The 24,456-nt window shown below is 43.6% G+C and overlaps 1 protein-coding gene across 1 annotated transcript in view; it reads left to right on the forward strand.

The window, feature by feature from the left end:
- The first annotated feature begins 6,355 nt into the window (after window positions 1–6,355).
- The window catches only part of MICU1 (mitochondrial calcium uptake 1), a 730,309-nt gene continuing 712,208 nt past the window's right edge, over window positions 6,356–24,456 (forward strand). Inside the window, exon 1 of the mRNA XM_085603833.1 lies at window positions 6,356–6,481. The gene's annotated coding sequence lies outside the window, so the exon portion shown is untranslated. The remainder of the gene's footprint in view (window positions 6,482–24,456) is intronic.

Below are 24,456 nucleotides of genomic sequence, written 5' to 3' on the forward strand. Positions count from 1 at the left end.
AGCTGCAAATCATCGGCGTAGTTGAAAATGGTGACCTTAGCGTGCCTGAGGGAGTACAAAAGAGGGCGTAGATACAAATTAAAAAGCAGGGGAGACAACGAGGAGCCTTGAGGTACTCCACAGATGGTGGGTATGGTGGGAGCTGTGAAGGAGCCCAATCTGACCGATTGAGTTCGGTCAGTGATAAATGAACGGATCCAGCTCAGCGCAGGGCCCCTGAGGCCTGCCTGTTCGACACGGTCGACCAGGATGGTATAGTCGACCGTGTCGAAGGCAGCAGAAAGATCTAGAAGTACCAGAGCTTGATGGATCCCTTCATCCGCATCCGTTATGACGACCAGAAGGCTACAGAAGTGTTGAGGGAGGGTTTCAGATAGGGGTTCCGTTGGGGCATGTGGGACCAAGGTACAGAAGGTGGGCAGAGAACTTACAGTCAGCGAAGAAACATAAACAAATAGTGCAAGAAAAGCTAGAAAAATAAGTGAGGGAAGGAAGAATGGTTGGGCCTTTCACTGATTGGCCTATGGAAAACTTGATTGTGTCACCCATTGGGGCAGTGCCAAAGAAAGGACCAGGTCAATTTCGGCTTACTCAACATTTATTGATGAAAAGGAGGTTACAGTTTCATACTCCTCAGTTGACGTGTCACTTTTAGTGACGGCAGACGCAGCAGCACAAATGGCAAAATGCACCATAAGGTCAGCTTTACGTTTGCTTCCAGTCCATCCAGATGATTGGGATCTTCTCTGTATCCATTTCAACGGAAAATGGTACATAGATAAAGTATTACCGATGGGCTGTTCTATGTCATGCGCATTATTTGAGTGCTTTAGCACCTTTCTGCAGTGGTTCTTTTCAAAGCACACGGGTCACAAGTTGGTGACACATTATCTGGACAATTTCTTCTTTGTGGGCTCCTTTGGTTCCACGGAGTGCCAGGAGGCCCTGGAAAACTTCAAAGAGCTGATGGGGGACCTGGGGGTGCCATTGGTACCCGAAAAGACGATGGGCCCTAGCACGCTTTTCTAGGAATATAAATCGATTCAAGGGCAATGCTGGCGCGCTTGCCGGAGGACAAGAAACAAATATTTTTGGAATTGCCCAATGCTATGCTAGCTCGGGAATAGGTGACAGTCAAGGAGATACAGGTCTTGTTGGGCCATCTCAACTTCGCATGCAGGGTGGTGAGAGTAGGGAGAACCTTTTGCAGGATATTGGGACGGGCATTGTCAGGACAAAGACCACCTCACCATCACGTGTAGCTCTTAGCAGGTGTGAAAGAAGACGTGAGAATGTGGCGGTTATTTTTACAGTCTTTTAACGGGATTCCACTTGCAAGGGAAGAAGGCTTGGTATGGGATGTACAGATCTTCTCAGACGCAGCAGGCAGCAAGAGTTTTGGCCCGTTTTGGCAAGGGAAGTGTTGCGTAGAACAGTGGCCTGCATAATGGAGAGTAGGAGCATTGAATTTCTAGAGTTTTTTCCTTTGGTAGTGGCAGTGACATTGTGGGGACCACAGCTGGCGCACAAGAAAGAGACATTCAGAAAACGCTGCAGCCAGGCTCTTATTGGGCTTACGTAGAGGACAGCCTACCTCAGCTGGAATAAGATCCCTCCATTGGCTGCCTATCAAACAGCGCATAAAGTTTAAATCTCTGACACTTGTGCACAAGGCAATTTATGGAGGTGCCACGGATGATCTTCAGAAACTTTTTGTACCTTATGTTCCGTCGCGTACCCTCAGATCGGCCACTCAAGGTCTTATCAAAGTGACAAAGATAAGACGAGAAGGTTGGGGAGACCGAGCAATTACACACTGTGCGGCCAGACTCTGGAATAAGCTGCCTCAAGCCATGAGGCTTCCATCCAACCTTCAGTTTTTCAGGAAGAGCCTGAAAACCCAGCTCTTTGAAGCTACATAGGCTGCGCTATACCGGCTTTCCCTGCCACTATACTCATAGTGCCAAGACGCTTCGGCATTCGAGCGCTTTACAAACATATAAACATAAACACATTCAGTTCATACTAGATATGATTGAAAAAGGATTTTCCAGGGTCACAATTGCGGGGAAGTTAGGAGGGATTGCCTATGTGGGTAAGCTGCTGTGGGGCTACTCGCCATCAGCAGGTGAATTGGGTACAAGAATGCTAGAAGAATGGGCCAGGGAAGTAGATCAGAAGAGACGTATCTGGAAACCTATGACTTGGAGGCTGCTGGGCAGGGTGCTACAGATATTGCCGAAAGTCTATACGAACGGCTTTGAGACTTGCTTGTTTTCCACATTGATGGTGTGGATGTTTTTTTTGGCATTTCGGGTATCAGAATTGGTGGGAGACAGAAAGGGTGGGGGGGCGGTAAATGGGAGGATGTGGTCCCACTTCGTTCAGGGGTACATATTTGGTTGAAAAAGTCAAAAACGGATCAGAGGGGTCGAGGTAAATGGCTTTCGCTACAGGCATCCGTTCCTTTGCTCACTTGTCCTTGCAGTTGGGAAGCACGTTGGCAAGCAGAGGCCAGAGGGTTTGGGGGGTCAGTTCTCTAACATGCTAATGGGAGCAGAGTGACAGCTTTCCAACTACTTGCGGTCTTGAGGAAGGCATTAAAGGAACTTGGAATCAACGCGCCAATTTTGGTACGCATTCCTTCCGAATTGGGGCAGCATCAGAAGCAAACAATAGAGGGTGGGAGTGGGGAGACATCATGCGGTTGGGGCGCTGGTCATCCGAGTGTTATAGGCGTTACTTGTGAAGCAATGACGGGGGAATTGGCGCGGTTGTCAACAATGAATAAACTCACGCAGATTTTTCTATTTTCAGGTTCGGTGGCTGGCCCCCTTTCATGCGGAGATGACAATTTGAGTAGTGGGGCAATCCTCTGTGAAGTGGGCTTAACTCCAGGCCCACAAGAGTTATTTTGGGCAGATTTAACGATAGTCTTTTTAAGGTGTTGTGGACAGGAAAAGGGGGCATGTGCTGGAAGGAACTGATTCCTTGCCTGAATAGCTTGATGGTGGGCGACAGGTACCCAGACATTTTGGTCATACACCCTGGTGAAAACGACTTGTGCAAGGAAAAGGGCATTGTGTTGATGAGGAATATGAAGAGGGATTTAGCGTTGATTTAACAGTGGGCAGGCTGCTTTGTAGTTTGGACTGAGTTTGTTCCCTGTAGGGTTTGGCGTGGGGCACTTAACCCAGGAGCGGTAGACAGGCCAGAAGAAAACTTAACACTGAGATGGCACGTTTTTGTAGGGAGGTGGGGTTTGGCACGATTACTCATAGCGAGATTCGTTTTGACGTTGTTTTATTTTTCATAGGGGATGGTGTTCACCTTTCCAGGATTGGCATGGACCTATACCTCTTAGAAATTAGAGAGGTTTTGGCTAGGACACTAAATGTTCAAAGTCCCTCAGGAAAGTAAGGTGCTTAAAAAGAAAAGGGGGGGGCAGAAAAAAGGGCAGGCGGTAGACCCGCCCTTCCTTTTTCCTGCGTGAAGGGGTTTTGAAAAGTTGGCCAGGGTTGGCAGCGGTTTTTTGTTAAGTGTTGGAGGTTTGTGAGCAGGGAAAGGGTAGACAAGTAGTCTAAGTTTCAGGGTAGACGTTTTGTTAGTTACAGTTGCAGAAAGGCAGGTATGGGATTTGGGCTTTTATTGTACGGCATAATTTTTAACTGCAATACTGTGTAATGTTGTTATTATGTTAACGAAAACTAACAACAATGTCTCAAAGGGGGAATTAGGGCAATAAAACTGTATGTTTTATATGTTCTTCCACACTGAACACCATTACAGTGAATAGCCTTCAATGCACTATCTTCAATTGCCCTAATTCCCCCTTTTTTCCAATCTCATTTGTTAAAATCGGGTCTTATTTTCATGTATCTCTTGTATGTCCATTATGTCCTCTGATACTGAGACACGTGCCAGTGTGCTTGAACCGCTTAATGTGCTGATTGTAATGTATTCACTTTCCTTCAGTGGGCGTTTTCATTCCTTCACTTCCAAAAGGATCCGTTACCCAGTCCAGTACTTCCCTATCGTGTCATGCCCGACTTTTTAATCAGTACGATCTGTCTCTGTTCCCTCCGAGAGTCAGCTCTGTTCTTTCCTCCTTGTCCGCCTTTTCCACTTGCTTTCCCTTGCGTACATCGCTACGCCTAGGTGTCCCTAGCTACACCCCTCCCCCCTCTGACTTGACCATGCCCAGTCATAGTCACGTTACACCCTGACGTCACATATGCGGAAATACAATGTTCAGTTTACCCGCACGTGGTGGTCCGGATTTAATCGGCGCCCCTCCAGCCCTTCGATTTACTCGAGCTAACGACTGATCACCATAATACGGTAAGCCTGAGCCCCCCACCTAGGGTTAGGCTTCCTTCGCTTAAATTACCGAAAATTGCTCCTGTGACCGCCAACCTTTTACATGACCCCCCCCCCTCCGCTTTCTATTTAGGTACCCCTGCTTGGACCACCGCAGTGGATCGAGGATCCAACCCTGCCTACAAGGCTACAAAGGACTGCTCTGATAGCCTTTAGACCTTTCCAGAATCAATCCAGCAGACGCTCCCTACTCTGCACCATACCCAGTTTCCTTTTTCATCATGGCTGATACCTGGGTCCATCATAGGTGAGTCAGTCTTCTCGCCTGCCCTTACATGCTCCTTCCTACCCTTCCCGGCACAGATTGCTCATGCCTTCGTTATGTCCTCTAGGTATCCTCCCTTCTTGATATCTACATTACCTTACCTGTGCCTCGTCGCTAACACGCCAGAACTAGTTGATTCACCTTCAAGTGGCACCGTTGCTTCTTTGATCCACAGGTAGGCTACTCTCCTACCACCATTGTATAACCATCACCCCTGCACCCCCACACCCTGGTTCCTTCCCTGAACCTCTTTTTCCTCCCATTTACAGCACCTCAAATACTTTGGCAATCCGGTCCTGATGATGGTCCTGAATAAATAGGACCGAAACGCCGTCGACCTATCTCTCAGCGCAACTCACGGCGCACATATCATTCTGGTTCTTCAAATTAAAAATCCTGTACAGTCGTAGACGTAATTGCACCACGAAAGAGGATTACAACACCCAAGCCAAAGACCTATCCAGGAAACTGTTACTGAGACAATACCCACAACACATAGTGTCCAAAGCTAAGAAAAGAGTGTCTAACAACAACAGGGAAGCACTACTTGAACACAAACGAAAAGAGACAAATGCAAAACACCAAAGACCTATCTGCATCACCACATTTAACATTGCATCAGACAAGGTCACTAAAATAGTTAAAAAACATTGGCGAATTTTGAACAGTGGGGGCTTGAACCTACAACAACCCATGTTCAGCCACAGGAAAGGAAAAAATCTCAGATACTATTTAGTGCACACACGACCTAATAACACAGCCATCACAGAAGAACCTTTACGCCTTCTTCATCCACTACCTCAGGGTCATTACCCATGCAGTAATTGTAGCGTTTGTCATCTAACCACAGCTACCAAAAAAGTGACATGCAATAACGGCATGACATAGGATTTGCGATCCTTCATTAATTGCAACACGACAGGTGTTGTGTACCTCATCACCTGCATCTGTAATCTACATTATGTTGGGATGACCACTAGAAAAGTAAACACGAGAATAGTGGAACACCGTAGTAACATCAGGTGTAAACGCCTGATTTCCTGGAGAAACAACATACGCCAAATGATATGAAGTGGATCATACTTGAACATATAAAAAACCGCATAAACATTGAGAAGAAACTTTATGAAAAAGAACAACGCTGGGTGTTCAAATTACGATCAGATACCCAGGGCCTCAATGATGACATCCCTTGGGGACATTTTTCATAAAAACCTGTGGCATCAGTATGTGCGCCTACTCAAAATCTTAGACACATAGAACTAGTACCCTTTACTAACAAGTACTAGCCAGAGGAGTGTCAAGTCTACTTAGTTCCTTTGAGATAGCCATACACCATTAATACCGTATCTCACAATACAAACAGCATTAGCCATTCACATGGCGGCTATTTTGAAACCAGGGACTGAATTCAGTTCACCGACATTAATGCTGTATACGAGTTGTGTATTCACAATATGTTTTTCATTTCAATACTAAAATGATAACTTCTTGTTTGGAAATGTTTTTTCCATAATGTTTTTCCAAAACATTTCTTTTGTAATAAATGTATCATGTTTTATTCGACAATACCAAAATATATGTGTTATCAGTAACATTAACACAGAGTTAAAAAACCACCACAACATATGGCAACGTTTTTTTAAACCCACCCAATCCATCATGGCCGAACCTCGGGTTCACAATCCCGGTTCACGAAGTCCGTTTTTTATGTCTACTTCCGCCATGACAACGTGGAAATACACACATAAATACTGGCGCTGAAGGAGGACACGCTAATATGCGGTCCGTGAGGGTTCCAAATAGGCGATTCCAAGTGTGAGCGTCTCTTATCAAGTAAGTGATTTCTCCAGGCAGATTAGAGGTCCCGACACCCAGATAAATAGACCCGATGCGTATTTATCAGCATCTACCGTATTCCTACACAGATAAGCCGCAGACATGGCTCGTACCTCCGTTTATTTTCTCCGGTTCTTTCTCCTTTCAACTTTTGCTCATTACAGGTGTACGAGATACCCACACCCCCCTCCGAGACCATGGGGCACATTTATGCTTCCTAAAATGTATGTAATGCTTGCAATACTTTATGTGTGTGTGTTTTATGTGTGTCGGTACCACATGGTTTTAATTCACTTTAATCACTCTAGAGGAACTTTCTTTTAAAGCACAGAAATTGCATGTAGAGTGATAAATAACGCTATTTTCTGACCCATGCAGGGGCACAGAAACAGAGGATTCTACCAACATTTAGGTTGAATGTGTGTGCAGTGATTACCATAGATGAACCTAAAAGGGACGTAAAAAGTTTTGTTCCCTTAACAAATGTTTGTTTTATGTACCCTACAGATACTACATGACAATGCTCAAAAGTATGTATATACCAACGCATGATTATTAGTTGCAGCGTCACTTAATGTTTTTTTACCTCAATCAGGTCTATTAGGAGTGGTTTACACAGGGCTGGTCCCAGTGTGTGGTCCTGACGAAGAGCTTGGGGAAGCTCAAAACATGTTGACAAGATGCTAGGTACACCTATCCCATTACAGCTAGGCCTTCCAGCATTCTACCCCGTTTTTAGATTATACTAACTAGGAGCAAGAATAAAATTATTTGGCCAACTAGCTAGGTATTTTTAACACTCACATTAGCCCACTCCACTACACTTTCTGCACCACACATAGTTGTCACAACAGTGCTCCTACGTAATCCGCAAGTCGTACCACGCCTCAGTCCGTAGAGGACAGAGATGGCCCCAATGATGAAGCATGTTACTGTGGGAAAACCCTGGTGAGTGAGGGGACTCAAGAAGGAAAAGCTTTTCTTTCTTGGTGTTTTTCGAACCCAGACTGAGTTCCGAAAAACTTTTTTGGCTAGGTTCTTTACCCGATATTTCGGTTTCTTTAGGTCTACAGTCATTGTGAATCATCATCCATGTTGAACCAGTGAATATTATATATAACTTCTTGCCACTTTGTCACTTTGCGCCGTCTGCTGTTTTCTGCATTAGTCACTTGCGCCGTCACTCTTCTTGTCACGAGCACTACGTGCACCTAGCCCCTTTGGGTTGCCATCACATATTTATGCTCACAGTGCTTTTATAACTGTCCTGTATGAACTATGTTTTCAAATATATGATGCCATGAGCACTTTTGAACAAACAACCAAGAGTCTCCCTCTCTTCTTCTTGTAATGTTGTGTACATATTATTGTATCTGTCTTTCCTATTGAATCCAGTTGAGACATTGTTGTTAGTTTTCACTTACTCACCCAGATCTCAATCTGGTCTATGGGTTATACTCCTGTTGCTATTGACGTTATTATGTTAACGGCAGGGTGGGTGAAGGTTTGAGGACATCGAAGGGGCGGAGGGGTTTAGGGGACAGTTATTCGATGTATTACGAGGTTTTAGTTTTGTAAGGCAGTTGCCAGGTTTGGAATTTGCAATGTACACCTGTTTCAATAAAGCGGCTTTTTTCACACATAAAATTGATCTTGGTTTGGCTTGCTACCCTCCCTCCCAGGCAGGTTTGGGAGCAGCCAAGAACAGAGAGGTCTGCCCCCTGGGCAGATTGGGAGGGACAGTTCTGGCGATGCACCGGCCATTTTGTAAGATTGGGCTGGTTTTAAGATAGCCCAATTAGAGCCCAAGGTATAAGGGTCTGGAAGGGGCACTCCCAGCCACCATTTTAGATTCGGTGACCTGGTGGCTGGGTGCAGGGTAGTGTAGTTAGCAATTGTTTCCCCTCCCTCTCAACCCCCTTTTTTATGAAGAAAAAAAAATGGTTTCCTGGTGGTGCTTTCCGGTTTTTCTTTGTTTAGAGGGGGCTATCTTTGTTGAAGACAGGAGCACAAGGGGTAGTTATGTGTAATGTTGCTTGGAACAGGTGCTCGTGGGGTTTTGAAACGTTGGGCAGGGTTGGTAGAGGTTTTTGGTTAAGTGTTGGAAGTTTGTGAGCATGGGCAGGGAAAGGGTAGGCAGGTAGTGTAAGTTTCAGGGTAGATGTTTTGTTAGTTACAGTTGCAGAAAGGCAGGTATGGGATTTGGGTTTTTACTTTAGGGCATAATTTTTAACTGTGTAATGTTGTTATTATGTTAATTGCAGGGTGGGGGAAGGTTTGAGAGGATCATAGGGGCGGGGGGATCAGGGGTCAGTTATTCGATGTATAGCGAGGTTTTAGTTTTTTAAGGCAGTTGCCAGGTTTGGTATTTGTAATGTGCCCCTGATTCAATAAAGCGGCCTTTTTCACACACAAAATTGGTTTCAGTTTGGCTTGCCCCCCTTCCTCCCAATGAAAGTTCATGTTCATTTCTATGTCCGTAACCCGTTCTCTGTTTCTGCAGGGCTGGAAAACAACTTAGAGTTATTATAATAGAGGAAACATGGGAGACACTGTAGAAAGCATGTAATGATTCAGATGGGATGACATTTTGGAGGGTGGTTAATACACCATATTTTAGGGGGAGAGGGACCCTGACAGTAGAAATAGTCATTCCCCCAGAGGACGTTGGAAAGCATTTTGCAGCTATCTTTGCTGAGGAAGGTTCTCGTGCTTTGACACAGCACAGTTGGTGCCGAGTCTAAAGGAGGTGAGAATCGCTATTGTAGGTGGAAGGAAAGGGAAAGCGCCAGAGTCTGATGGTTACCGTTAAACATATTTATGGAGAATGTTGACTTATGGGCTTCTCTGATTACAAATGCTATAAAAGCTGTTGTAAAACAGAGGCTACACCCCACTTGGTGTCAGTCAGTGATTGTGCCCATCTTTAAAAAAGGTAGTAAGGTGGACTCTAGTTCTTACAGATCAATATATCTGCTGGATTCCACCCTTAAGGTGATGGGAAGGATTCTAATGTCTAAGCTAGAGGCATGGGCTGAAGACAAGAACATCATCTGTGACACACAGTATGGGTTTTGAAAAGAATGATGCACTTTCGATCAAGGCCTGAATTCATACCTCTGAATTAGTAAGTACACACTGGCAAAAAAAGTTCATTATACATGAATTATGGGACCTCCTCAAGAATATGGGTGTTTATTTTTAAGGCAATTGTAAGCTGGGATTACAGCCTACGTAAGATTTAGCAGTAGGGGGAAGTGCACAGTGTTTTAATGTGGAAAAAGGAGCGAGGCAGGGTTGCATCCTAGCCCCGTTTTTATTTTCTTTAAAGATTAATAATAAGGGGAAGTTTTTGTTGGGCAAACCATTTGATGTGCCTCAGGTAGGGTCCCAACAACTCCTAATTTTGTTATATGCGGATGACACGGTTCTGATGGCACGAACAGGAAATGCCTAGCAGTCACTGTTTGTGCATTTTGTGGGTTTCATTGAAGATTTAGGTCCCAGTGAAAATCAAGGAAACTCTTTTAAATGGTGGAAGTCACAATAACTGGAATTCATTGTTGACGGCGAATCATATGGTGTTTGAAAGAAACATAAAGCTGTTTTTAGATTTGTGACACAGATAGGTTCCAAACCACCATCTTTATGGCCACTATATATAAAACTCTGAATGTGTGGTGGGTGTAACTTATGGAGCTGAATTATGGGAATGGGCAGGCGTGAAATCTATCTAAATTACAGAGAATAAATGCCTAGGGTGAACGTTGGCAGTCCCACCTAGTTTTGCTCACTTCATATGCCACAAAGATTTAGGTATACCATATCTTGAGGATAGGATTTGACACCCCTACTACTGTGGCGAGCAGTATGGAGTAAGCCTGCAGCATCTCTGAATAGGCTGATCAATCAGAATTGCCTGGCTTTAGATGGGGCAGATAAAATCCCCTGGTTAACATATATTAGGAATATGCTTGGGAAAATTGGCATGAGTAAGTCCCGGGGGCAATTAATGATGTGAGTAAGCAGAGTCTAAAAACTAAGTTTCTTCATTTGATTAGGAGGGAAAGGGAAATTGCTTAATTGGAAAAAAGTTAATGTACGTGCCCATGCCCTCATACTTACTCAACCTGGCATGCAGCCATACATCATAATGGTCACAAATGTAGAGCACAGGTTTTTAGGTCTCGCCTAGGCAGCGCGCATGCGCTGTTCTAGGAGATGACCTTTTGGAATCTGTCAGCTCTTTTCAAGCACTTGTGCTTGTGGCGGCATCCACCTTGCGGGAGTAAGCAGTAGCACGCAGGGGCCATCTGTTTCCAATTAGCGTGGAATCGCACACGTCTGCTCGCTCCTGCAAGGTGGATGCCACCGCAAGCACGAGTGCTTGAAAAGAGCTGACCGATTCCAAAAGGTCACTTGTGCTTCTGTTAGCTTTGTTGCTAGAGAAGAGCGCTTTCAGAGGACCTCTTCAGAATACCTTTCTTCAGGAACGCACGCTCCCTACTTTGAAGAATCTCCTGTGGTGTTTGAAGCTGTGACCTTTCTTTTTTGAACTGTCGAGTCTTTGTTCTCGGTTGGGCAGGGAGGATGAGTAATTTTCAGTTCCTCAGTGATGCAATTTTGGGACATAAGGAATGTTGAGCACATCCAGTCTACCTCTTTACTACCTGCTGTAGCAACAACATAGGGTTATCCTTGCTCAATGCCCGTACTCTACTGCTACATAACTGTCCTCTGAAGCTTTTCTACATTTTGTATTTATATTTTCCCTCTCTCTATCACTCTTGCTGGATTACAGTGACTGTATTGGCACCCTTTTTGTGAAGCACTTCTCAAGTTAATATTTTATTTTCTGTGTACTGCGTAGTTAAGAAAATCTCTAGTTCCACTAACATTCTTCATCCAAGCCACTCTATTGAAAATGTGACCTTGTTTTTGAACGGTTGTCCTCTGCATGCCATTTGCATTACTGATGCCTCTCCTTGGTTCTCACAGAGATGCTCCCAGCAGAAGGTCGGGTGCTTCAAACTGCGCTGTCACGTGGGCGAGCTGGAGAAACTGCAAATGTTCTGGAATATTTCGCTTTAAAAACGTCATCACCCCACTTTGTGTCTTTCATACATGCTACTCCTCCACGTCGGTTTGACATGTTGATGCTGCGTTACTGCTGTACACGAAACTCAGAACTTTTTGCATGAATGTTTGAAAACGGGAATTTGTTGAAATAAATTTACAGTGGTGGGCACTCCGGAAGTGGTGGCAGCAGCCAGTCTAATCCGAGGGGTCCTGTTTAGGTCTTGCCAACAGACTGCTTTAGCCAAGGAAGTAGACAGACAATTCAAATATCCCCCACTTTGAACCAGGGCTGTTATGACATTAAGCAAATAAAACAAGTCATTCAGATCCTCCCCAGAAGAGCTCTCTTGTCGTCCATCCAAGCATCTATCCATTCATCCACCTGCTGATATCCACAATTTCATCTTTACATTTGGTTTTCATTAAGTCTTTAATTTTTAATTCAGTCTTTCACTATTCCCTCCTTCTGCCCATCCATATTCACACTTACGCATCCATCTCCAAACCTATCCATCCATCCATCTATCCAGCCGTCCAACCTTTCAATCATCCTTCTCTTCATCCACCCTTTCACTCTTCCATCCTTTCACTCATCCATCCTTTTACTCAATCTAGCAATTTTTCTTTTCACTCTTTCAACCCCCATTCTTTCACTCAGCCATCCATTCATCCATCCTTTTGCTCTTCCTTCCACCCAATCACTCAACCATCCATCCACCCTTTCACTCGTCCATCTTTTTTCATTCATCCATCCACCTTTTTGTTCATCCACTAATCTGCTAATCCATCCTCCCTTTCACTCACCAACCAGTTTTTCATCCATCCGTTCTTCCAATTATCCTTTCACTCATCCATCCTTTCCCTCATCCATCCTTCCATCCACCCACACGTTCAATCCATCTGTCCATCCTCCCTTTCACTCACCCACTAAGGGTAGAATGTTCTAAATTAAACAAGCATTAGCATAGCCAATAGGTCTCGCCTTTGGGACCTTATAAGTGTTTAGCCATGCAACAGTTGATGTTGTTGCACCAAGGATATTGTTCTGCATAACTAAATACTTATAAGGTTCCAAAGGCGAGACCTATTGGCTATGCCAATGCTTGTTGTTAACAAGATTCCATCTGAGCAGTGTACATGGGTTGTTTGCTTTTACTGAACCAGAGCGGCAGGACTGGGTTCTCCCACCTTGTCCCTGCAACAATTTCTCAGAACAAAGTACTTTACAATGATGTGTCTTGTAGTTTTTATATGAAACTATGGAGACAGCTCATCATTCTAGTACTTCAACATTTACATGGTGTACAATGCAGGGTTGCACTTGCCTTTCTTCAGAAACTTCACACAAGTTTTATATGCAATTTCATAGTCAGCTTATTGGTACAAGTTAGGAAAATCAGGAAAGTGCTGGATTTTGTTTTTGCTGGCTTAGATGCTTTGGGCACTTTGCCACTGCTGATCAGTGTCAAAGTGCAAGTGCTCCCTGTGCAAATTGTTGTTACAATTGGTTCTCCCTGATTGGCATATTTGATTTACTGGTAAGTCCCTAGAAAGGCGCACTAAAGTGTGCCAGGGCCTTTAAATCAAATGCTTAAGTGGACCTGCAACACTGATTGTGCCACTCACCTGAGTAGCCCCAAAAATGTATCTCAGACCTGCCGTTGCAGTGTCTGTGCGCAGTTTGTTAACTGCCATGTCGACTTGACAAGTGGACCCTTTTTACCAGGCCCTAACCTTCACTTTTCTTACATGTAAGGCACCCCTATGGTAAGCCCAAGGTACTCCCATGGGCAGGGTGCAGTGTATGTGAAAGGTAGGGTATGTACTGGTCTGTGTGACATGTCTTGATAGTAAAATACTGCAAATTTTGTTTTCACTATTGAAAGGCTGTCTTGCCCCATAGGATAGAATGGAAAATGCTTTGTAACACCTTACAAGTGTAAGTTCCCACTGGGACAAGATGAAGAAAAAAGGTTTAGGCTCTCTGAACTCAGAATTAAATAACACATATTTTAGTAAAGATGGTATTTAAATTGTGTGTTTGAAAATGCCACTTTTAGAAAGTAGACATGTTCTTGTCTAACCATCCTGTGTGCCTCTGCCTGTTTGCGTATTGAAAGTCTGGGTTTGGAGTGACAGGGGCTGGAGATGTGCATTCCCTGTAGACAGCCACTGGGGGGTTGAGGTGTGCCTCCCTCTTCCTGGATGACTCAGAGCTGAGCTGATTGGGGCTTGGCTGCATGTAGAGTAGTGGGAGGAGATCTCCTTGCACCTAAATAGGGCCTGTCTCCCTTGCACAATGCTGTTGAGGAAGCTGAAATAAAGAATGAAGAAATAATACCACAAATCCAACTCTCTGTCAGCACATAAGATGAACAGAATTTATTTGAGACCAACAAGATAATGCAAATACGTGCAGCATGGAGACAGTCAGCATACCCACTGTGTGTCCGAAGATGTGACATTTCTGACACAAACCACAGAGGAAACAGGATCATAATACACGTAGCACAAATTAAGCATCAGATATTTGTCCAATCAGGAAAGACCTAGGCTGCGTTATGCAATTTATGGTCCCAACTATACTATTGCTGACCACGTGTCTTGAGTATGTGGCAGCTTTGGGACTTTCCACTGTAATGCAATGTATTATCTCTGGTACTTTTCCATATAAATAATTGCAATATCATAGCAGGTACCAAAAATATTTCTAAATGTGATATGCTGAAATATTTGCAGCTAAGCTAGCATCCTGCTCTGTTTTCGTATCTTTCTTAGGTAAGCCTTGCGCTACAAAAGCAGCTTTACTTCTGAACCATGGAAAAGTACAAGCGTCTGCCTGATGTTTTTATGTCAACTTAACGGGGCCTGAAACCTTAGGCATTTGGTATCACTAACAAAAGATGGTTCCACATTACCCCATCTGATACCAAAAAACGAATTCACATATTGTCTCAGTACCATCTCTTGTCCTTCATAGCTTGGATCAGCCCTGTGTTTGTGATGTTCATGCCTTCTATATTTTGGCACACAGCGTGCATAACTGTAGGCAAAAGCTGCGCAACATGCAGGACAAACCTGGATCATTATGCACAGGGTGATCAATGCTGCTATTACTATAATGATCACCTCCAATATCCATGATCCCCAGCCTCCTAGTCATAACATTAAGGTTTTTTTTTTGTTGGTTACTATTTTTTATTAGCATTTCATAAATACAGTACAAGTAATATTATGATAAAATTGCAAATTCTAAAACATTTTGTAATAAAGAAATATTGATAAATACAGTTATGAATTAAAGAGCAAATACATCAAAATCTATAAATAACAAGAAAGGAAAATGTTAGAGATAGAATACATTATAGCAAGTAAAATTAATACAGCCACCAACAACTATTAAATATTGGATATGAAATACTGAACTGTTACTCCTATGTACTGTCAAGAAGACATTAAAAGTGGAAGATAATAAAATACTAATGTGATAAAACATTGATTACATATTTCATTAAGTAAATGCATTTGAAAAAACTAAAAGATAGTGCAATTATAAGAATACAGAATCATTCTAGTGAAAGGTATAAGTATAATATGAATATATTTACTAACAGGATAACATTTTATAAAAGTGCCAATATTTGAACTATAAGGATACTATAACTAGACAGTATAATGGAGGAAAAAGAAAAGAAGAGAAGAGAATTAGATATCAGTTCTTTGAAAAGGCCAGAGTAACTTAAGAAGTGGAAGTAGTTACAGAAACATTGTCTACATGTAAAAAAGGATTCCATACTTGTAAAAAGAATTCAGTTTGGTCTTGAATGTTATATATGACTCTTTCATGTGAGGCAGTTTGGATCATTGATGCTAACCAATTCTCTTGGGATGGCGGAGACGGGAATTTCCATTATCTTAATATGCAAATTTTAGCCAATGCGCTATGTATAAGACGACACTGCGGTTTGGAAAGGGTAGGGGAGTCTCGTAAATCATGTAGCAAAATAGTAGCTGGCGAGAGGGGTAAATGTACAGGAACGGTGTTATGTAAAACCTGGCCTACATAGGACCAATAATGCTTAACCATGGGGCATTTACATATAATGTGGACTATGTCACAGCCAGAGGCACTACATCTCCAACAATTAGTATGCGATAATAGGCCCGCTTTATGTAATTTTACCGGTGACCAATGCCAGTCATGCAATATTTTGAATAAACAAAATTTTAAACGAGCCTCTTGGGCACCTTTATCCAAGTTTTCCAGCAGAAACACCCACTGTTCATCTTCATAGGAAATCCCTAAACGTAATTGCCACTTAGAACGAAGGTCACAAGATAAAGGATGAGAAAATAATTGTGCTGTGAGTGTCTTATACAAACCGGATATAACCCCTTTATGTCTCCCCCAAGTGTGAAGATAGAATACTATTGGGGAAATTTGCAGTATCCATGGTTTGTGGCCTAACGCCTTAGTAAGAGAGTTATCAAGCTGTAAATAATTATCTGTTTGTAATAGGGAAAGATTAAACTCCTCCACTAATTGTGAAAATGGTTTGAGGTCACCATTATGAATGATTTGATCTAAGGTAAGAATGCCGGCTGATTTCCACTGGGGCCAGGAGAGAATTTTCCCTTTAATGCGTATTCCCGAATTATACCATATTGTGTCTTTTACATGTAAACGTGGATTAAAGCCTAAAATACGGTGTGTCCTTTGCCATGTTTTACGCGTTGCAGATAATATAGGATTGCGGGGATCTGGACGGCTTGTACCTGACCCATATAAAGCTGAGAGACCCAATTCAGTAGATAAAATGGATCTTTCAATATGTACCCATTGTGGTGCAATTGAATAATGTTCAATCGAGGGAAGACTCAGACCACCATTAGAATGATGGGCAATGAGTTTGCTTATGGCTAAACGGGGTTTAAGGGAGCCCCATATAAAAGATTTTATCTTAGAGTCTATGAGACGCAATGTAGATAGTGGAATATGAAAAGGAAGCATTCCGAGAGTATAAAGAAAACATGGAAGAGTGACCATTTTTACTGCTTGGACTCTACCCCACAGAGATAAACCCAAAATTTTCCATTTATCGAAATCCCGTTGCATCTAAGTAAGTAAGGGACTTATATTATCCGTGATCATGGCCTCCGTTCCTATGTTCACAAGAATACCTAAATATTTTAAATGAGAGGGTTGTCAATGAAAGGGGTAATCTTGTATCACAGGTTTTGAGGTGCCATCTGACATAGGGAGCGCTTCACTCTTGTCCCAATTAATTTTATACCCAGAAAAGGAGGAAAAATTCTCAATGATTTGAAGTAGCGATGGTAGTGATCGTGATAAATCGGTAATGGTGAGTAAAATATAATCTGCGTAAAGATAAAGTTTAGATTCTCCCACCAGGAGAGGGATACCAACAACAAAAGGTGACTGGCAAATTGCTGCTGCCAAAGGTTCGATAGCCAGTAAGAATAAAAGAGGTGACAAGGGGCAACCCTGACGAGTTCCTCTGCGCATTGGAAATGAATCAGAAACGAAACCCCCAAAATCGTACTTTATTTATAAACTGATCCCCCAATCCAAATTGTTCTAAAATTTTAAATATATATGTTCATTCTACTCGATCAAATGCCTTTTCGGCGTCAAGCGATAATGGTATGGCAGGATTTTGGCGGCATGAAGGGTATGAGCTAGGGAACGTAAATGATTTCTAGAAGAACGCCCAGGTATGAATCCTACATGGGTATGATGGATTAGGGAGGGAATAACTTTGCGGAGACGAGAGGCAAGAATACTGGCTAGTATTTTTATGTCACAATTAAGGAGCGAAATAGGACTGTAACTGCTACAGAGCAGTGGGTCTTTCCCCGGTTTGGGCAGGACTGCGATAACTGCTTTATTAGAAAAACTTCCTAGAGAAGATGTACCTTCAGCCTCTTGGAATGCAGCATGTAAACAATCCACTACACTGTCACCTGACCAATGATAAAATTCCGCAGGAAATCCATCTTCCCCTGGGGCTTTATGATATAGCTTGTGATATCTCCTCCTTACTAATTTCTGTATTTAAAATTGCTCTGTCTTCTGCAGAAAGGAGAGGTAAATCAATTCCTGCAAGGAAAGATGTCATTTTGTCATGATTTACTTGGGTACCTGGGGTATAAAGAGATTTATAGTAAGTTGCAAATTCATTAACTATATCCTGGGGGCGAGTCAACATGTCATCTGCAGATGATTTTAGGGCTGGAATACCCATGGCAATTTCTCTTTGTCTCAATTGTACTGCTAAAAGTCTACATGCCTTTTCTCCCTGTTCATGATGCCTCCTCCCCTTCATTCTTTGTAGAGCATATTCTGCCTTAGAGGTGAAGAGACTATTCAGTGCCATACAGGCTTGTTCTAAAGATTTACGATTTTGTAAGGTAGGTTTTTTAGTGTATAGGCGGGTGAAATGTGCAATATCGTGTTCTAATTCTTTCTGTCGAGTAGCATTTTTCCTATTGGTCTGAGCTGCATCCCGCATAAGGTGCCCCCGAATAGTAGCCTTAGCAGCAGCCCACATAATCCTACCAGAGGTCACAGAACCTTGATTTAAGGAAAGGAAGTCGTGAAGATGATCCTGTAATTGTGTTTTACCCTTAGGTGTTTTATGGCGTTGAATATTCATCCTCCAAGGATTGCGGCCTGGTCTGGTCATTCCTGTTTGTAAATGTAATAAGACTGGAGAGTGGTCAGACATTGATCCTTCTAAAATATGGGATTCCTGAACTGATTGGACTATACCTTGAGAGATTAAAAAATAGTCTAACCTAGAAAGAGTTCCATGAGTGGGGGATGTGAAGGTGTATTCAGTAAAATCTGGGTGTGAAAGACGCCAGTGATCTACAAGGCCATTGTCTTCAATTATATCATTCATGAGTGCTCTGTCTGCAGCATTTTGTTTATCAAGAGGACCTGTCCTATCGAGAACTGGTACTCTCACCAAATTCCAATCACCTCCTATTAGGTAATGTGAAGCATCAATCTCTGAAAGCAGGCGATTCAAACACAAGAGAAAGGATTTTTTGGAACCTGTCGGAGCGTAAACTGATCCCACACAGATATGAGTTTCTCCAATGCGTAACCTAGCAAAGACATAATGGCCGTCCGGATCTTCCCATGTTTTAGATACCGTAACTGGAAGTGTTTTTCGAATGAGGATTGCCACATCACTTTTTCGAGTAGGGCCTGTATCTGAGGAACTGTCGTCATTTATGCTGCTATGAAAAACTCATCCCACCCAATCTCTACACAATTTTTTTGATTCAAGTTCGTAAAGATGCGTCTCTTGAAGAAGAGCCACATCTACTTTTTTGGATTGAAGAGACTTTCTTCCTCTTAATGTAATGTAATGTGTTAAACCATGAACATTCCATGATATTGCACATAAGGCATGAGAAACAACCATGTTTGTGAGAGTACTAGGGGTTTTGTAGTACTTCTTTGTTTTAAAAAGGTAGTGGAGATAAGGATCCCAGCTAAAAGGAGGAAAGTGAATGTCGGAGAGATGGGCGGAAACAGAAACGTGGAGGCCGTATTGGGTTAATTATGGATCGTTTTATTTTGGTTGCGCCTTTACAGTCTCATATGGGGAATAAAAGGGGGTGGTTCAGTATTGGAGACAATCACTGCTGTAGGAATTTAGAAGATAGGCAGTTGCTTCTTGTCATACAGAGGAAGGTTTAACACTAACATTACAAGCGGATTACGGCAGGAATGATGTTGTAGCGAATTTTAATCCCTTCGCCTATATGGATATACCCATGAGTATATATATATATATGACACTGCACGGATAAAACCACCACAGGGGGAAGGGAAGCAAGGGACCAAAGAAACAATAATGTTGCCGCTGCGTAGGCTCAGAATAGGGATGTCCTCAAAAGAAGTAGACCTCTCGCTTCTAGATTCCACCCCGTCTGCCCTGTAGGTGAAACACAATACACACATGAGATTACCCCCCCTTTGCATACATAGAACCACCATATGCCCCTATGTGTCATGTACTCACTTATAATGCCGCCGTACTTCTCCCAATGTAAAAATGCACAAAAGAGAAAAATAAATAAAAGAGAAAACAAACAGTTCTTTTCCACAATGATTGAGGTACTTATCTTGCTGTAGATAACCCTCTATAACTGGTGCATGTGCAATCCATCTGGCTTCTCAAAGCCTCTTGGTGCTTCAGGTACGACAAATCCGGTGATTACCCAACTATCATGCTCTCCTGAGCGTGTTGAGCAAGTTCCAGAAATAGCATAGCCAAAGCGCCCCCTAGCGCTGAAAACAACCTCACTCGAGAGGCCGTCAAGCTTAAAGAAAAAGTAATCCAACACTTCCTGGCTCACGGGAGCTGCAGGCCGATATGATGAAATCCTCATCCAGCTAAGCGCTTCACTAGCGTGGATGTCCGTTTTTGATATGTCGGGAGTTCAAAAGCCGGTTTAGTACCAACCGGAATGCTGCCTTACAAGACGGTAAAACAAAGTTCTGCAGAAGAGTGCGAGACCCTCCAAATGGAAAGCAAAATGTTCTGTTTGCTCAAAGCAATCGAGCTCAGCATGGACACGCCTACCAAAGAGCACAGAGGCGTTTCGTGCTCCAATAGAATACTCAATTACGACTCCAGAGCCGCCAAACGGTAGCGGTTTCGCAAGGATCAAAGTCCTGGTCTAGAATGAAAGGCAGCCGTCTTCAGGCGGATGCCACGGGGGTATCAGCAACTCACAAATCAGTAGTGTGTCAGACGCTGTGGTATCGCGTAGTCTCCTCACAGGGAATTTTCTCAAGTGACAAGCCCCGAGCATTTCAAAGGCGGGGCTTATGTAGCAATGGTCAGGTGCTAAGCAGCCATCCCTAAGGATTGTGGGAGTTGTAGTTGTGCCCCATCAGACATACAGTGTACTCTCCCTGTGTCCCACATATTATCTCCTCCTAGCCATGACAGTACCCCCTCTCATTGACCGCTGTCTCGGCGGACCATCTGGTTTGGTGGGGTAGCGCAAATGGAAACGCCTCCGAAAACCAGGGCAGTGAAGATTAGCCGCTGGCTCCCATGAGCGATCCTCCGGGCCATAACCATTCCAATCAATGAGATAGTGTACTTGTCCCCTAACGTATTTGGAGTCTAAGATACTTTGCACCTCGTACTCCTCTTCCCCATCAATTTCTATAGACTGGGGTCTTACTGGTAAACGGGTGCCCTGGAAACATGGTTTCAGGAGTGATACATGAAACACTGGGTGGATTTGCCAAGTAGAGGGAAGCTGCTGTTTCATGGCAACTGGGCTTACAATTTTTACTATAGGATAGGGGCCTACAAACTTAGGCTGCAACCTGTTGCTCCCCTTGAGTTTCAGGTGTTTAATGTTAAGCCACACTCTGTCTCCTACCTTGTAGGAGGGTTATGGTGTTATCTTTTTGTCTGCCTGTTGTTTGTCCCGTGTATGTGCCTCTTCTATGTGTGTTTTAGCTTTATCTAATGTTAGTTTCAGGTGTGCATGGTGTTCTTGAATAGAAGGGAGTTTGGAGGCCACAGGTCGTTCAAAGGGTAACATGTTGGGATAAAAGCCATTGAGACAGTAGAAAGGGGAACACCCTAAAGAAGTATGATCAGCATTGTTGTAGGCAAACTCAGCCATCCACATGGCCTCACACATTGCTTTCCAGAATTTGGAGGTAAACTGGATCCCTCTGTCTATAATGATGACTGAAGGGATACCGTGTAGTCGAACTATATGTTGCAAAAAGACAGTGGCCAGTTCCGCCGAAGTAGGGAATTTTTTTTAGAGCAACGAAATGACCCATTTTGGTTAGATGATCGACTACTACTAGTATGGTGTCATGACCAGAACTAGGAGGCATGTCCACGATGAAATTCATAGACACTGTGTGCCAAGGGGCGGGTGATGTGGGTATAGGTCTAAGTAAGCCGCTGGGTCGTTGATGTTGTGCTTTGGCTTGTGTGCAGACTGAACATTCTGAAATGTATCGTGCTATGTCTCGTCGAAGTGACTCCCACCAGAAGTAACGCCACATGGTTTGTAACATTTTGTGCACTCCCATGTGTCCACCCAAGGTTGTATCATGGATCCATTGTAAGGCTTGTTGCTGGAGTGGTCCTTCAGGGATATACAGTCTGTCATCATGGAACAACAATTCATCCTTCACGGAACGGTGTAATGATTCTTTCATCACCCATGCATCTTTATCAATGTCAGTGATTTGTTTCCTTACTTCGTTCAGGAAGTTCTGAGTGGTGACCAGGGCTACTGTCTCTATAGGAAAGGAGGCCTTCTGTAGTACAATGGGAGGCTTTTCTACAGAATCGGTGTTGTCTACAGGAGTAGGCATACGCCTAGAAAGCGCATCCGCCTTCCCGTTTTGTGGTCCTGGCCTGTACTTGATCACAAAGTCCAAGTCCGCAAAAAACAATGACTACCTTAGTTGTCGAGGTATTAGGGCTCGGGCACTCTTAAGAAACAATAGATTCCGATGATCCGTATAGATTTCAACTGTATGTCTGGCCCCCAGTAGATGATGCCTCCATTCCTCACATGCTCGTTTGATGGCCAACAATTCTTTATCGGTAATGCTATAGTTTACTTCAAAACTGGACAACTTCTTGGAGAAGAAGGCGACAGGATGTACCTGGCCAGTGTCTGGGTGTCGTTGGAAAAGGATTCCACCTAACGCGTAGTAAGAAGCATCTGTCTCAAGTATGAATGGTTGGGATGCATCAGGATGTCTCAGTACGGGAGCACTGGTGAAACATAGTTTTAATGTCTGGAAGGCGTCTTCTGCGGATGCAGTCCATTTAAAGGTAGCTCCCTTCCGAAGAAGGTGTGCCAGGGGCTTGATGATGCTGGAGAAGTTCCTTATAAATCTTCTGTAGAAGTTTGCAAACCCCAAGAAACTCTGTTAGGCTTTCACACTGGAAGGGGATTCCCATTCCATGATGGCTTGAGTCTTCTTTTTGTCTATACAAAGTCCATTGGGTCCGATGACATAACCCAAGAACTCCACTTCAGTGGTGTGAAAGAAGCACTTCTCTAGTTTCACATAAAGCGAGTACTGCTGTAGCCATTCCAGAACTGCAGATACGTGAGGAATGTGTTCTTCCATGGAAGCTGAGTACACAAGGATATCGTCAATATAAACTATACACGACACATCCAATAACCCTCTCAATACTTCATCCATGAAGTATTGGAATGCGGCGGGGGCGTTGCATAGCCCGAAAGGCATAACCTGATATTCGTATAGTCCGAATTTGGTCCTAAAGGCCGTTTTCCATTCATCCCCCCGCCGCACTCACCAGATGGTCTGCTCCATGAAGGTCTAGCTTGGTAAAAACAGTGGCTCCTTTCAATTGATCCAGCAGGACAGGTATTAATGGCAGGGGATATCTGTTTTTCTTGATTACACGATTAATCGCCCTATAATCAATGCATGCCCTTAGACCTCCTTCACGTTTCGGAATAAAAAAAAGAGGAGAGGATGCCGGAGAAGATGAAGGGCGGATGAATCCCGTCGCCAGTAGTTTCTCCAGATACTGCTGCAGGTAGGTCGCTTCGGCGAGGGCGTAGATGCGGCTACATGTAATACTGGCTCCCGGCTCTAGATCAATCACACAATCATATGCCCTGTGTGGAGGTAGTTTGCTTGCTTCTTACTCGCTGAATACAGTATGATATTCTTGGTATTCTTTTGGTAATTAAGTGACACATCCCACACTTTGCGTAAGACAACTGCTGGCTAGCAACTCCGCAGGATTCGCCTTCTGTGGAGCTTCTTGTATCCTGTCTTTGGTACAATGTTCCTCACAATATGAGGAGTTCAACGTAACAGTTTGCGCTGCCCATTGCACGAAGGGATCATGTAGAGTAAGGCAACAAAAGGAGATGACTGGGCTGTTCCTTGAGGAAGGAAGGAGGAAAGGATCACTAGGGAAAAAGGGTTAGTGCTCAATGGAGGACAACCCCTGAGTATCCAATTTGTTGGATATAATGGCCTCACACACCCTTGCGAGTGTCATGCTTCATCATCGGCAATGCTCCTCGTTGGGCAGGCGGTGCAATGCCCAACGGGCTCACCTCAAAGAGGGGCTCTTTATCGGAGATCTTTTGTCCAACTGCCTATGGGTGAAGTGGGGGTGAGGGGCCAGGACAGAGTAGATAGTGTGGGTGAGGATAAAATGTGGCCTAAGGTACCGGAAAGCAATTTTTATTCTGGTGGTCCTCTGCCACAAGTAAAATCAAGAATAGCCGGTGCTCATGGGGACTATGGTTTCCCGGAGTGAGCCAGGGCTAGAGTGCAAATGGTGTGGTCAACATGTTTCTCGCTTCTAGTACATTGACTGCGATTCTTCAGGACCTAGTAAAAAACTACAATCTACAAAACATGACCTAATGGTTAGTATCAGTTTAAATACAGCACATAAGTTGTACTACCTGTATGACACTGCTCTTACCTAGAAAGGGAAGATAAAGGAGAACATTACCACAGGTAAGTAACAACATGTGACCCTGTAGTGACCGTGAACACACTGTGAAGAAGTGCCATACTAGTGCAGATAGTGACTAGTATGTGATTAAAAACAAGTTAAAAACTGGTAGCAGCAGTATCCATTTGAACAACTTCACACACCCATGGAATCGCTAATACTGTTACTCACCTAAGGGTTAGAGTTATAGGGTGTCAACAGTACCCGGTGGATCTGACATCAAGGGAGAAGCCATAATGTTACAGGCTGGGAAGAAAAGGACAAGAGTGGGATGGTATTGAGATAAGTGGTAAACTTAAATGTTGGGCGCATGTGTATCCTGCTGCCTCGGTGCAGACG

Source organism: Triturus cristatus, chromosome 1_2 (assembly GCF_964204655.1).
Source record: "Triturus cristatus chromosome 1_2, aTriCri1.1, whole genome shotgun sequence".
Classification (NCBI taxonomy): Eukaryota; Metazoa; Chordata; class Amphibia; order Caudata; family Salamandridae; genus Triturus; species Triturus cristatus.